Source organism: Sus scrofa, chromosome 11, assembly GCF_054392235.1.
Source record: "Sus scrofa isolate SSC_HxYL_T2T_F1_AM1 chromosome 11, Sscrofa_HxYL_maternal_Yorkshire_Landrace_v2.0, whole genome shotgun sequence".
Classification (NCBI taxonomy): Eukaryota; Metazoa; Chordata; class Mammalia; order Artiodactyla; family Suidae; genus Sus; species Sus scrofa.
Window position 1 is genome coordinate 83,578,310 of NC_139393.1, and position 15,983 is coordinate 83,594,292.

General features: G+C 49.7%; 1 long non-coding RNA gene across 5 annotated transcripts; it reads right to left on the reverse strand.

Annotated features, from left to right (window-relative positions):
• Positions 1–3,142: 3,142 nt before the first annotated feature.
• Positions 3,143–13,973, reverse strand: LOC110255857 (uncharacterized). 5 transcript variants are annotated; one of them, XR_014820119.1, is made up of 5 exons: positions 12,759–13,973; positions 7,611–11,124; positions 6,861–6,956; positions 4,460–5,928; positions 3,143–3,584 (listed from the first exon to the last, which is right to left on the reverse strand). It is a non-coding gene; the product is annotated as an uncharacterized LOC110255857 (long non-coding RNA). The 5 variants fall into 5 exon arrangements; XR_014820120.1 differs by lacking the exons at positions 3,143–3,584; positions 4,460–5,928 and having other exon boundaries at positions 6,037–11,124; XR_002336766.2 differs by lacking the exons at positions 3,143–3,584; positions 4,460–5,928; positions 6,861–6,956 and having other exon boundaries at positions 10,381–11,128.
• Positions 13,974–15,983: the final 2,010 nt, after the last annotated feature.

The following is a 15,983-nucleotide window of genomic DNA, read 5'->3' on the forward strand; positions in this document are numbered from 1 at the left end:
TGGTTCCTAGTCAGGTTCGTTTCCGCTGCGCCACGACGGGAACTCCCTCATGTTCCATTTTTATTGGACATCGATTTTCAAGATAGGAACTTCTCAGAGGGTTCTACTCAGGCTCCAAAAGAATTGGAATTGTGTTGGTCCCCAAAAGACTTGATTTTGATGGGCATTTCTCTAATAATTAGTGACAAAACAGGCACAGACTCAGTGACATAGAGAACAGACCTGTGCTTGCCAAGGGGGAGGGGGAAGAAGTGGGATGGACGGGGAGTTTGGGGTTAGTAGAAGCAAATTACTGCATGGGCAATGGACACGCAAGGAGGTCCTGCTGAACAGCGCAGGGAACTCTGTCTGATCTCTTCGGATGGACGCGATGGAAGATAATACGAGAGGAAGAGTGTGTATACACGTGTGTGACGGGGTCACTGTGCGGTGCAGCAGACATTGGCTCCACACTGTAAATCAACTCTACCCTAATAAAAAATCAATTTCGAAAAAGGCTTGATTCTTCTGAAATCTACCAGCGGAGGGCTTTCCCCCATCTGATAACAAGAAATGGTGAGGATGGTGTGTCTTAGTCCAAATGGGAAGAAAAGAAAAGGAAAAAAAAAGCCATCAGTGTGTAATCCCTTTCAATTATTTTTAATATATGATTTCTAAAACATACCACACAAACACCCGAGCTTTTAGCTTTGGGGGGAAAGTGGGTTTGAAGGCAAGATTGATCCCTCATCTACCCACATGCAGGTCCCCAGATAAATAGATTAACAGTATCAGCTAATAAGGACGCAACTCCACGGGGGCCCTGGAGCAGATGTTTTCTGCTGTGCCGTGTTGATAGAAAAACTGACAAGGGACATTTAAAATTCATTGCTGGGAGATTCCGTGGTATCATGAATCTCATTAATAGTAATTAGGATTGGTTTCCTCCCTGCGACCAAGTCTGACAGTCCCCCTCGTAGCGGTCAAAAGAGCTGCGATACTGGCCCGCCCTCTAGCAACTGACCATATCATTTTGTTTCTTAAGGATATGCGGGAAGCTTCAAGCCACTCGTCAGCAGAAAATGTTTACTTTCTTCTTGCCCCAGTGTCAGCATGAGCCAGACAACAGCCACCCTGGGGAGGTTTTAAAAATCAGGGCTGGAAATAGAAACAACAGCTTGTCAGGAAATCAGCAGTGACTTTTCATCCCAATTACAGCCAGACCACAGGTCGAGGCAAGCACTTTTCCCTGACTGTCTGCTGGGTTCTCTTGGCCCTCATTAGGGGAAGAAGCACCGGATGTTTATTCAGGTAAATGGGCAAAGATGGACTATTTTCTCGCACTGGGTCATTCGGGAACAAGGCAATCTGATTAGCCCTCGCTTTCATGTACCTGTGCCGACGCTTGCTCCTAAGACAGGGGCGCTGGCTTCTTCGGGCAAAGGCGGCCACGTGGAGTCCTACACACCGGAGGACGCCCTCCGAGATAAGGCTTTCTGCTGCCTTCCCCAGACAGCCTGCCCTCCGCCAGGGTCCCGGCCGCCGCAGCCTCCCAGATAGCACAGCTCTCAAACGTTAATGCCAAGCTAATTATAGACTTTGGCTTCCGTTTTCAAAATAGACTGTACTTAAACAAAATTTAGTACCATCCTATGTGTTCCTACAGCTGGATAATTACAAGGCATCTCGGTTTTCGGAGCAGGAAATTAATGAGACGAAGATCAGCCACTATTTAAAGACAGTTATTCTCTGCATTTGCAGAGACGCAAGACTAAAAAGCATGTTGACTCTTGGAAGATGGTCCTGAGCTGGGAGGGGGGTTGGATTCAACCGAGTCCAAAGAATTTTTTTTTTTAATGCTTTGGGTTAGTGTATTGGGAAACACAATTGCTACAAAAACATGTCTTTCTTGTAATATCTCCATCCAAATGCCTCCCAATAGGTGATTCTTAGATGGGGGTTGGCTGGAGAAGAGATTCAGCAAAGCCTGAAGCTAGGAATAGAAAATGACTGGTCCTTCAAAGTCCCTAGATCTAGGGGAGCAGAATTATAAAAGCATAAGGCCTGGGAGAAACCTTTAAAATCATCCAGTCAAGGGGTACTGAAATGTTTACTTATAAATTGGTACACCTAGTATGGAAAACAGTGTGGAGATACTTCCGAAAACTAAATATAGAACTACCATATGATCCAGCAATCCCACTCCTGGGTGTACATCCTGGAAAAACTTTCATTCAAAAAGATGCATGCACCCCTATGTTCATAGCAGCTCTATTCACAATAGCCAAGACTTGGAAACAACCGAAATGTCGATCAAGAGATGAATGGATTAAAATACGTGGTTCAAATGCACAATGGAATACGACTCAGCCATAAAAAAGAACAAAATAATGCCATTTGCAGCAAGATGGATGCAACTAGAGAGTCTCATACTAAGTGAAGTAAGTCAGAAAGAAAAAGACAAATTCCATATGGTCTCACTTATATCTGGAATCTAAACTATGGCACCAATGAACCTACCTACAGAACAGAAACAAATTCAGGACGTGGAGAAAAGACTAGTGGTTGCCAAGGGGGAGGGGGAGGAAGTGGGATGGACTGGGAGTTTGGGGTTAGTAGATGCAAATTATTATATTTAGACTAGATAAACAATGAGGTCCTGCTGTACAGCCCAGGGAACTATATCCAATCACTTGTGACAGAACGTGATAGAAGGAAACGTGAGACAAAGAGAGAATGTGTATATGTGTGTGTGTGTGTGCGCGCGTGCGTGCATATGTGTATAACTGGGTCACTTTGCTGTACAGCAGAAATTGACAGAACATTTCAAATCCACTATAATAATTTTTTTTGTCTTTTGTCTTTTTAGGGCAGTACCTGTGGCATATAGAGGTTCCCAGGCTAGGGGTTGAATTGCAGCTGTAGCAGCCGGCCTACACCACAGCCACAGCAACGCAGGATCCAAGCTACATCTGCAACCTACACCACAGCTCATGGCAACACCGGATCCTCGAGCCACTGAGTGAGGCCAGGGGTTGAACCCACATCCTCATGAATACTAGTCGGATTCAGTAACCACTGGGCCATGATGGGAACTCCTATAATAAAAATATTTTCATTAAAAAAAATAAAGGCCAAAAAATAAACAAAAAGAAATGCTTACTTATGAACAACAAATACAGCTAAGCAGAGGTCGACCCATGAATCGGATAAATCAGGGCTGCCCGGGGTCCCTGGAAGTGCCCCCCGTCTTCCACTCAGCTCTCTTCACAAGGAGGGAACCGGCTCTTCTGATAATTACAGCATCACCAATATTCTGTAACATCCAAGTCTAGTGTCTGAGCTGAAGACTGGTGGCTAACGCCCACGGCAGAAGGAAAAAGAAATTATTCAAGTCACAAACTGTGCTCTGCCCTCCAGGTTCGGTCCCAGGGTGGCTGCTTAGCCTTGGGACTCAGTCTTTAGAAAATAAGGGCTGTTTGTCTTGCAGCAGCTTTGCTAGTTGGAGTCAGAATCATTAAACTCTTCATTAAGGGCCAGGTGGACGTGTTTGCAAAGAAAGTCTGTATTAGGCAAATCGAGTTGATATTTGATACATAAAGAGCCTTGAAGAAGGAAACAGGATAAAACAAATTATTTTAAGTGACTTCGTTCATTCTTTTTTTTTCTTTTTGTCTTTTTTGCTATTTCTTTGGGCTGCTCCTGCGGCATAGGGAGGTTCCCAGGCTAGGGGTCGAATCGGAGCTGTAGCCACCGGCCTACGCCAGAGCCACAGCAACGCAGGATCCGAGCCGCATCTGCAACTACACCACAGCTCACGGCAACGCTGGATCCTCAACCCACTGAGCAAGGACAGGGACCGAACCCGCAACCTCATGGTTCCTAGTCGGATTCATTAACCACTGCGCCATGACGGGAACTCCCATTCATTTTTTTCCCTTCCAGATAAAGAGGCTTCTTGGCCTTTGTCATTAAGCCTTTGGCCTTGACACATATCAGAGTAGAAATAATAGTTATCACTGCAAACTTTTGAGGCAATGAAAGAGAGTCTGGCCATCCAGGAGACGGGGGCTGCAGGTGGACACCACCCTGGCCTTCTGCTCAGCTGCCCCTTCTCTGCTTCCCAGGCTTCCTTTTCTTTCTTTTTCTTTTTTTTTTTTTGTGGAGAGGGCATGTTCAGAAGTATTACTCTGCGTGTGTGTGTGTGTGTGTGTGTGCGTGCGCCCAGTTTGTCAAGTGGTGCATGGGCTGTAGGGCAGGACAGAGGTGAGTCAGCATCTCCTCCCTGCCCCTGAGGCCGTCAGCTCCTCCTCACCCTGGATCCTGCATCAGCATTGCCTTGTGATGCTCGAGGCTCTGGGTCCACCCTCTACCCCCGCACCCTGATTCTGGGGTGGCCCTGAGAACCTAGATTGCTGGCAGTTTCCCAGACGGTGCCCCAGCACAGTCAGAGCTTGGCTCTGTGTACAGACCTACTTACTGCCTGAGCTGTAAGGCGTCAGCAGCTAGCACCTCGCCTGCAAGAGACACAGCATGACTGCTAGGATTTGTGTCTGCTTCCCAGGGCGGCCGGAACAAGGTACTGCAAACTGAGGGGCGTAAATGGTAAGAATCCGCTTCCTTGCAGCTCTGGAGGCCAGAAGTCTGAGATAAGGGTCTGCTGGGCCGTGCCCCTCCCCGCCGCCGGTTCTTGCCAGAGATGGTTGGTGTGGACTGGCTCGCAGCTGTCTCGCCCCGCGTGGCCTTGTCTTCTGTAAGGACACAAGTTACGGGACAGAGGCCCCCCACGTGACTTCATCTTGACTGCATGGCATCTGCAAAGACCTGTTTCCAAACCAAGCTGCATGCCCAGGTCCTAGAGGTCAGGACTGGCTCAGGCATTTGGGGGGCAGAGGACACAATGTAACCACAACACGCTTCCTGTTGGTGAATCAAGGAACATAGATATGAGTAGTTCGAGTTCCCGTAGGGGCTCAGCAGGTTGAGGACGCGATGTTGCCTCTGTGAAGATGCAGGTTGGATCCCTGGCCTCTCTAGGTGGGCGAGCTGTGGCGTAGGCTGCAGAAGGGGCTCAGATCCAGTGTGGCCGTGGCTGTGGTGTAGGTCTCAGCTGCTGTTCCGATTTGACCCCTTGCCTGGAACTTCCATATGCCACAGGTGCAGCCATTGAAAAAAAAAGAAAGAAAGGAAAAAAAAATGAGTATTTCGTGTCTTCCACACTTCCTCCCTTCTTTACTCCCCACCCCCACCTTAGAGCATCACGGATGTAGATGAGCCATAAGACTAATTGAAGTACCAGGTCTTATCTGCTTTCTTCCTGTGGTCACTGGGCTCTTGATAGAACCCACCTTTGGGGAGTTCCTGCCTTGGCTCAGTGGAAACGAATCTGACTAGGATCCATGAGGATGCATGTTCAATACCTGGCCTCGCTCAGTGGGTCAAGGATGGTGCATGGCTATGATCTCTGGTATAGGTTGCAGATGGGGCTCAGATCCTGCATTGCTCTGGCTGTAGTGTAGGCTGGCAGCTATAGTTCTGATTCAGCCCCTAGCCTGAGAAGCTCCTTATGCCACAGGTGCAGCCTTAAAAAAAGCAAAAAAATTAAAAAATTAAAAAAAATAAAAAGAACCCACCTTTGGGCAAGACTGCATCCTCTGGTGAAATGCCATTGCCTCTTCATCTGAGAACCATCACGTCAGGGCAGATAACCAGTTCTGAAGACAACAACCCCATGTAACATGGGGACATGATACCCAGACATGCTGGACTTTTATTACAAACCAAAGAGATTGTTTTGAAAGCCATTTTAGGGCTTCCAGACGACATCTGATAATGACACCATCTCAATATGTATAAACTAAATGGTTCTACTTCGGGTGATAACACAGTTATGATTTTCTGAAAAAGTATAGGATATGCTGCTTTTGTTTTACAATGAAGCTCCATAACCTGGGTACCAGTTGAAGTTCCAGACAAAGACAGATGATAGGGAGAGCGAGAGAGAGGGAGAGAGAGAGGAGAATATTTTTACTCTTCTGTATGATGATTGTCTAATTGCAACAATTCTACTTTTTTTTAATTGAAATATAGTTGATTTTCAATCTTGTGTTCATTTCAGGTGTACAGCAAATGGATTCAATTAAGCATATTTTCCCTTATAGGTTATTACAAAATATTAAGTATTGTTCCCTGCACTATACAGTAAGTCTTTGTTGGTTATCTGTTTTAGATATAGTAGTTTGCATCCGTTAATCCTAACTTCTTAATTTATCCCTCCCTTAGCCCTTCACTGTCTAGTAACCATAAGTTTTTTTGGTATGTCTGCGGGTCTATTTCTGTTTTGCATATAAGTTCATTGGTATCATTTTTTTATTCCACGTATAAGTAATATCATGTGGTATTTGTCTTTCTCTTTCTGAATTACTTCACTTAGTAGGATAATCTCCGGGTCCATCCACGTTGCTCCAAATGGCATTATTTCGTTCTTTTGTGGCTGAGTAATATTCCATTGTGTTTGTACTGCATCTTCTTTACCCAGTCCTCTGCTGATGGACATTTAAGTTGTTTCCTTGTCTTGGCTATGGGGAATTGTGCTGCAATGAACACTGGGGTGCGTGTATCTTCTTGAGGTATGGTTTCCTCTTTGCTATGGGAATTATCAGTCTCTCACATGAAAATATATCTGGTGCCTTTCTTTAAGAGAACTTATATATGTGTCCTTCCTCATAAAGACGTGAGCTTCAGGCCCTAAACTGTAAAGCTCTGCTGCCAGGTGAAAGTGAAACGGGGTGTTGGCAATTGTATGTGGCTTCTGGGCCCCACACACTGTCTAGTATCACTCCTTGATATTTTGGCTTGGAAGACAAGTCAGAAAGAATTACATTAAGACAATAATTATAATTGAAGATTCTCTCTCTCTTCTTGAAATGGAACAGGACCCTATGGCCCTCTCCCCATGTCCTCTGCCTGCCTTCTGTCTGTAGAAAAAAATTTAGTCAAAGAATAAGTTTAATTAAAGAAGTGAGAAAATATGGGAGCAAAAGAAAACAGTCAGATGAGACCAAGTCATTCAGCAAAGTCAAGGACCTTTAGTTCCATCTCAAGGGCTATAAACACTATTCTGAGCCACATCCTATGAGCTGTCTTGGAGATACTGAGTCTCCCACCAGGTGGAAGAAATAAACTACATCCCGACCAGACTGCAGCTCAAGGAAATGCTAACAAACCGACCCTGGAACTGAAGACTGACTATACTTAAAACAGTGAGGATGGCACTGGTCAGATCTCTGCACAGCAAAGTCCGAGGCGACTGTCAGAGCTGATGGTGCTGTTTCTGCATGTGCCCCTTCCCTGTGCCTAGAACAGCTCCTGCCCACTGATTGTCAGTGGGGCAGGGGGGAGGGCAGAGGGATTTGGCCTCTGGACAGGAGTCCGCCTTCCCCCAGTTGCTGCATCCGAAGTAAAGCAAACTTTCCTTTCCATCAACCATGCCTGCTTATTGGCTGTAGAGCAGTGAGCTGCCAGACCCCGTGTTTCCTGACATTGGCTTAGCCCGACACAGGGGCCACCTGGCTGTCACCTTCTACTTGAGGAAGTATGAAAAGTGAACAATTGACACCTTTCTTCCTCACCTGCAGGAGCCGCAGGACGCCTCTGCAGGATGCAGGATGGAGAGCTTCATCTGCATTGGAAACATGTTTTCAGATTTCAGACGAAGAAGATTTCGGATTCGATGAGCACCATGGTGCAAGGACCGTGGAAGCTCTCTGAAAGGTTTCAATAGTATTGGTTTAAAATCCAATGGAAGTACTGGTCTTTTCTTGTGCTTAACAAAAAAAACCCCATATTTCACAGTAATGGCCTCACAAGCGTGAAATACTGCCGCCCTTGATTAAATTCTGTAGCCTCTGATTACATAGACCTATAGGAAATATGGCCCCTCACCAGCTGGCAATGGGCAGTTTGTTAATACAGCTGCCTCTCTACCATCTTCAGTGTACCCAGAGCCCTCTGTCGACTCAAAGCAGATAAATGAGGAACAGGCTGACGACCATATAACACAGAGGTGTCAAGAAATTCACCTACTTTGCTAATTCTTCTTATATTTCTACTTTACCGAGGTCTTTGTCATTAGGAGAGGCACCAGTTCTTTAATTCACTTTTCATTACAGACTCTTTTGCTCCACCTCAAACTCCCCACCTGGTCACAGGATTCCTGTATCCTTTCAGGAGAAGCTTTAGCTCTTGCTTTGTACAGATTCCACGTGACCCAGATCCATTCGAATTCCCCCCTTTATTTGAAGCTCTAACCTGAACGGCTGTAAGAAATAACTATCACCAGGGCCATAGGCAAGATGTTACTTAAGGTACAGACCTTACGGTATTAATTTATAATCTTCATACCCGCTCGTGCCCACAACTTATCCAGTCAAAATATCTACTTAGCTGTACCTATGAAAAGGGAACACGAGAGGTGAAATTTAGTTCTCCCAGTTATGCAGGACATATACACCTGTTCACGAAAGAAAAAATTAGTTTGATACCCTGTAATGACAGATGGCTTTGAAGTTCCTCGTGGATCATAAGACCCCCTGGTGCTGTCAGATGCTTCTCCTTGGCCTTGTCCCTGATCCTGGTTCAATTTTTTATTCATCTGGCCGATTTCTGCCTGGACCCATTAAATCAACACCTCACACGAGGTGGTAAGGATGGAGCTGCTGCTACAAGGCCAGGCTGGCACCCAGGTTGTCCCCACCCCCAACTGGATACGAGTCCCGAGGCCACAAGATGCCCAACCCAATCACGACCAAAAATGCTGAGCACTTTCCTTGAGAGACTAAAGAAAGACGTATTTGAAACCAGCCATTACGATGAATACTGGGAGGTAAAGGACTTCCAGATTGAAAGAAGAAACCAAAGGTGACTCAACCCGAAGCCGGGTCACCGGCTCTCTGCCTTTTTCACTTTTAATCTGCACATTCTGTTTAGTAGAATCGATTGAGAATAGGCTGTAAAATCCGTTGATTTTGGAGAAAAGGGAGGGAAGAATGAAATCCCATGTTTTGCCATTTTGATCCAAGAAAAGGACATGGACTGCCCCCTCCCTTTCTGGTTCCCCCGTCCCATCCCATCTGGGGAAAGGTTATGGCCACACCCTCTGCCACCTAAGTCCCACCCTCAGCCTTCTTTCTCCAAAGGAGACAAACGCAGCTTCCCAGGGTCCCGTGAGCCCTTCATCTGAGAGCATAGGGCCTGTTGCTAATCATCTGACGGATGAAAAGACAGATCACTGAGGTGAATTTCCCACTTAACACACAGCAAGCTTGTCTCCTGCAGGAAATAAGCACGGGAGACTCCTCTTTGCATCCTGGCCCCCAGGCGCTCCCAACCCTGACGGGTTGGCCAGCGAGTGTCCCCGGGCCGCATTTAGGCTAGGTCCCAAGGGGGATGCAAAGGAATCAGCCTGCAGGTGCATGTGTCACGGGGAGGGGGAACAGAGGAAAGAAGGTGTGAGCCCTTAGGGAAAAGCTTTTCCAGGTCCTGAGGGGGCCACCTGGGAGACATCGGGTGGTTTTCCTACTGTTGGCGTTCCTGCTGTGGTGCAATGGGATCGTCCGGGTCTCTGCAGCGCCGGGACACAGGTTCTCTGCCCAGCCCAGCACAGCGGTTGAAGGATCTGCCGTTGCCACTGTGGGGTAGGTCCCACCTGCAGTGCAGATCGGATCCCTGGCCATGGGGTGGCCAAAAAAAGAAAAAGAAAGAAAGAAAAGATAATTATTTCAAAGTGACGTGATTTATAAACTATAAGATATCACATCAACTTATCATTTGGTTAATTAGTCGAACAGTGAAGCAAAAAGTATATGAAGTGATAAGCGGCAATGGATTTGAACGTGCCTTTGAGGAATGAGCTGGAAAGGAGAGAATCAGGTGGGGGATGCCCCACCTGCTCAGGGCAGCATCTCAATTCCCAGCTTCGCCGTCTTGCTCAATGACAGAGCAGGGCTGGAGAGCAGACCTGCTGGCCCTGAATGGTGCTCTCTTCCCGAGTCACCAAAAACTGATGTGTCCCCTGCAGCCCGTCGAGAACCAGAGTGCCGCCTGGAGTCAGAGAGACAGACGGCGGAGAGAACCAGCATACACCCTCCACCATCCATGACTCTCTAAGCTGCACCCGGGGAGCCAAGAGGCGGCGGGGGGGGGGGGGGTGGGGTGAGGGGGGGTGGGGGGGGCGCAGGTTCACAGTTTGTGCTAAACCGCCATCCGTTCATCATTCCTAGAAATCGCCGGGAAAACAAAAGAACGAAATTGATGAAATAAATAAAGAAGCCGAGTCCCCGGTATTAGAGAGATACATCTTCATACACGAGTCACAAAAATTGATCACCCTTGCAGCAGGCAGTAGACGCAGAACCATTTATTAGCACATATTTTACTGTCTCGTCTTTGCAGGCTTCCCGGGCTAGGAAGGCGTAAAACCTGATGCTGTTTTGATGCCACGGCCTCACATCCTCGCTGGATGCAGATGGGGTAAAAATCAAACACGGATGATGGGGTGTGAGCGGCTGGGCTGTGTGGGGGGCGTGAAGGCCAGCCGTCGAGTCCCGGCGATGTTTTAACGATGAGAAAACTGGGCCAAGATGGCCACGAAACTGTTGCAAGACTCAATCTCTCTTTGTTTTCTGAAGCAAACTGTCTGACCTTTAAAGACGAAGCGTAGTGCAGTATGTATAAGAAGTTAACGAAGGTCTTCATTTGAATGCTTTCACGCCTTGTCTTCTTTAAGTAAGACACTGGGATTCTTGCTGTGAGGATGGGGGATTTGGGGCTGGGGAGTGGGGTGAAACAGCAGAGGTCTATTCTCTTACTGTCCAAGATCAAGGCTTCAGGAAGGCGGGGCTCCCTCTGAAGCCTGCCCGAGAACCTCTTGCCGCTTTCAGCTTCCAGAAGCCCCAGCCGCCCTGTGCCCCGCCCTTCCTGACCTCGGTCTCCGCTGGGGTCCGCGAGGGGCTCCTCCTTGTCCGTCTGCACAGGCGCCTCCTTCAGGGCTCATCAGGGCTCGCTCTCCTCCTGCCCCTTAACCAGTCACATCAGCAATGACCCCGCTGCCAATGGAGGTTGCTCTTGGGGCCGGGGGGCTTCATCCTGTCTTTTGAGGGGGGAGGACACAGTTCACCCCAGGTCCTTAAATCCAAGCAAATCAATGGCGTGATTATGACTGGAAGTTTGATCTCTCCCTGGATTATCCCTGCTCCCTTTCCCGGGTGGAGCAGAGAAGATATCTGGGGGAGATCCCACCACAGCTCAGTGGTAATGAACCTGACTGATATCCATGAGGATGCAGGGGTTCGATCCCTGGCCTCGCTCAGTGGGTTAAGAATCCAGGGTTGCTGTGAGCTGTGGTGTAGGTCACAGATGCCGCTCGGATCTGGCGTGGCTGTGGCTGTGGCGTAGGCTGGCAGCTGCATCTCTGATTTGACCCCTAGCCTGGGAACTTCCATATATGTGACTTGGGAGCAGCCCTAAAAAGAGGGAAAGAAAAGAAAGAGAGAAGGAGAGAAGGAGAGAAAGAGAGAAAGAAAGAAAGAAAAGGCATTTGGGAACAGGAAGAGGGCTGGTGGGCACAGTCCTCATTTACAATATTGAGCAACCACAGGTCAGTCCAAACAGGTCAGCCGGAGCCAAGGACAATGACCCCAATATCAAGCAGATTGTATTTTCTTGGGGAAGGAGACCAATAAAACCAACAGCCAGTCCATCAGAAAACACGTAGACACGAATTAACAGTGAAGGGCTGGTTCATGGTCAGTTCGAAGCAGAGGAACAGGAGCCTCACGAGAGGGGGAAGGACAGGATCCCCTTTTAGCCCAGGCAGCCTGGGCATCACGCATGCTCCCGGGAACCCTCAGGCAATTTGCTGGTTGCCCTTGTCACACTTTACAGATAGAGGATCTTGTGTCCCTTTGACTGCTGTGACGGTCACACTACAACCACTTAGGCATCACACGGTGCGGGGCTCCCTTTAACAGCCCCTCCGCACAGCCCCAGATGCCCAGCCAGGTCGTGCCACATCTAGGCTGCAGTCCAGTCCCGCCAGGCCACCTTCTACTGCAGGCAGTGCTCTTGCAGGATTGTACAAAAATCTGAATCTCAGGAAATTCCGAAGTCCGCCTTTTCCATCCCACCCCCTTCTTTGGGCCAAGAGTTCCACCCCCCCACCCACAGGCTGGGTGGTGCTGGAGAGACCTCCGGCTCTGAGACAGCACCTCGTGTGCAAAGAGAGCATCCCCAGGGCTCTCCCTGCCCCTACTGACCCCAGCACCTTGCGCCAAGTGCTGCCTAAGAGTGGACAGCACGCTCAGCAGAGATGCTCTGGGTCAGCGGAGACGTGAGAAAGGAAGAAAGCGCTGAAAGACAGCAGCATGCCAGCGGCTGACCCTTCAGAAGCCAACCGACTTAAGACCTTTCTAGCATCCGATGGGAAGGACCCCCAGAAGCAAGGGGCTGCCCCCCCAGCACGGACCGCAAGACGGCCCAGCCGCCCCCCTCTTTCCCCCTCCCTCTACACTCCGGCTTCTCGAAGGAGGGGTCATGGTCTCCGCCTCCTCACCCCCCACGGTGCAGCCAAGTGACCCCGTCACACACAGTTCCCTGTGCCTGCACACAGTAGGGCCCCATGGCCCATCCATTCCAAATACAACAGTTTGCAACCCAAACCCTGAACTGCTTAGAACCACTGGAACGTGGCAGCGAGGATGTCCCCAAAGCCCGAAACCTACCTGAGGTCTCGGCTGTCTTGGGCATCGAACACGATTCCAACCGAGAAAAGCTCTTATCTTTGATTCTGGGGAAATATTAATCTCCTCCTATCATTCCCACGGTGTCTCTGTGTCCCTCCTGGCTTCTCCCTCTGCCTGACCCCTGAGGAGCTGACACCCTCCAAGGAGCTCTTCTCTTCTCCCCTTGCAGACCTGCCCGTGAATCCTGGCGACTCCGGGATGAGCTTCGGGACCTCAGCCAACATAACCTCTTTCGGCGTCCACGCATCAGCTACAACGTGGAGAGGATGCTGTATCTGAGAAGGCCGAGCCTGTGTCCCCAGGGGGAGCACAGAGCGGGCAGGACCATGTGTCGTGGTCTCTCCTGCATCCACGTCTCCCCAAGCGGTGTCTTCGTCCTGAGGGGTCTTCTCCCACCCTAGCCTTTTACTTCATCTTCTGTGTTTGTCTTTCCGTGTGGACTGAGATCCATTCTTATGGGCCAGGGCTTTGGTCTTGTTCTACCCGGCTCCCAGCCCAGAGGGAATGGGAGTGCAGTGTCGGCTGATGGTTGTATTTGTCGTCCTTTGCTGTGTAACAAATGACCCCCAAACTGAGCAGCTTGTATCAGTCAGCTGAGGGTATCATAACAGGGCACCACGGACTGGAAGTTTATTTATTCTCTCAGGTTTCTGGAAGCTAGAAAACCGAGATGAGGGTATCAGCAGGTTCACTTCCTCTCACGGTCTCTCCCGTGGGCCACCTTCTCACCGTCCTCATGCACATTTCTCTCCACGTGCAGCCCTGGTGTCCGTCTCGCTCCTCTGGCAAGGGCACCAGTCCTAGCAGATCAGGCTCCCCCTTGGACCTCAGTTTTAATCTCAATTACCTCCCTAAAGGCTACATCTCCAAATATAACCACAGTGCAGGGTAGGCCTTCAACATGCAGATTTGAGAGGGACCGGATTCAGTCCTTAGCCTTCAGGACTCACCGTGTCTGTGGCTCAGGAGCCTGGCCACCACTCCGTGGGCCCTGTGGCCCAGGCTGTCGCTCAGGCTGCTGTCCAGATGACAGCCAGATCTGCAGTCATCACAACCTCTCTGGAGAGGGGTCTCTTCCAGGCTGACTCAGACGAGAGCTCACGCCCCAGCAGCAGGACCGAGGGCTGCAGTCCCTCTCTGGGTGTTGGCCTGAGGCTGCCCTCGGCCCTTGTCCTTGGCTTCATCAGCGTAAGCATTGAGAAGAGACAGGAATAGAAACAGAGGAGAGAAAGGCGCAAAGTCACGCCCCGTGTAACCTGACCTCACGCAGCACTGCTGCGGATGGCTGACTCCTTAGGACATGGGACGGAGTCCAGCCACTGCAGAGACGTCCATTCAGGGGGCAGAGGGGGCAGTGGTCCAGCATGAAGATGCTGTCTGCCAGTCTAGGCTGGGGGCATGGCACACATGAACTCGAGACGCTCACACTGGCACGGTCAGAAGACTTAATGGTAATGCTGATGCCAATAGGAATCGCAAACCAGTCCCAGGTGAAGTGCACACAGTACTTTCATAGGGATTATCGCTACGGAATTGAACTTCTGGCAGGACACACGGTTTCAGAAGTCCCGAGTGACACTGAAAATGGCGGGAAGGTGTGTCCACACAGCACTCACACCTGCCCTCTGGGTCAAGTGGCGCGAGCTTCGTCCCTCACTGCGTCCTGCCTGAGGATGGGCTGTGAGTAGCAGGCTCTTTGGGGAGCTGCTTAGGGAGATGGGGTTCCCTGCAGGCTGCAGACCCCAAGGCCTCCTGCCCCAGGTGAGATTTAAAGTGACAGACACACACTTGTTTAGGGGCCCTCATCAGCGCCCTCTGAGGCCAGGAGGCTAGTCGAGTACAACATAGAGTTATTTTGAGTTATAAAATATTTAACATTTGCTGGGTTTTTTTTTTTTTTCATGCAAACTAATTATGTACGAAGCCTTTTATTGCCAAGAACTATATGCTGGTAAAACTAATTAGCTCGACCGTCATTGCCCCTTGTGTAAGGAGGGTGATAAAAGATCAGGATAAATATTTAATTTTCCTGCCACTTTTAAGCTCCCCTCGGTTATACAGTCAGCCCCCTCCAGGGGCCTTAGATGCTTCTTTACAATAAACAAGTGACACAGAACATGTCACTGGAACAAATTGTGAGCTGGCCAAGCACCGCTGTCATTGGTGGCTGTGATGGGTTGAGCAGAGTTCCCCTCTCGCCGCCCTCCCCCGCAAAAAAGACATGCTGAAATCTTAACCTCGAGAACCTGGGAAAGTGGTAATGTTTGTGGATGGTCTTTCCAGAGATAATCAAGTGAAGATAAGGTCCCTAGAGTGAGTCCTAATCCAGTATCACGGATATCCTTATAAAAAAAGGAAATCTGGGGAGTTCCTGCTGTGGCTCAACGGGTTAAGAACCAGCTAGTATCCATGAGGACACAGGTTCGATGCCTGGCCTCGCTCAGCGGGTTAAGGATCCGGCATTGCCCTGAGCAGATATGGCTCAGGTCTGGTGTTGCTGTGGCTGTGGTGTAGGCTGGCAGCTGCAGCTCCAATTTGACCCCTAGCCTGGGAACCTCCATATTTTGCAGGTGCAGCCCTAAAAAGAAAAAGCAAGTGGGTGGGGGGACCTGGACTCAGAGGCAGAGAGGGGAGGGAAGTGGTTTCCAGCCCAGGAACCCCCAGGATTCCCAGCGAAGCATCACGAGCTGGGAGGGAGAAGCTGGGAGGACAGGCGTCAGTGTCACAGCCTCAGAAAAGGACCTCGCCTGGCCACACCTTGACCGCAGACTTCTGGCCTCGAGATCTCTGGGGAAACAGGGTCTGCTGTTTCGAGCCACCGGGGTGTGGTCTGCGGTGCTTTGTCACTGCTGCTCCGGAGACGGGGCAACACAGTCCTTGTCCTTGCGGGCCAGTGACAAGGCTCTGGAGTTGAGGGCCAGCCCTCTGGAGGAAGAATCTCTCCCCTTTCCCTTGTTGAAAACCTCACAGACCCCGTTACAGGACCCGAGGCAACTGCCACCTCACTGTGCCCTTTCGTTCCCAGAACCAAGGAGAGTACATCGTCCGTCTGCCTGTATCTGGCCCCCGACGGGCCCTTTTCATGACCTGCTCGCTCGTGTAATGTCACCCCCAGCTTCGGACTTAGACGCTGGACATGTTCAATGACAAGCGTGGAGAGAAAACCATGTGGACGTTTGCCGCCAAGTCAAAGAGACAAAGAGC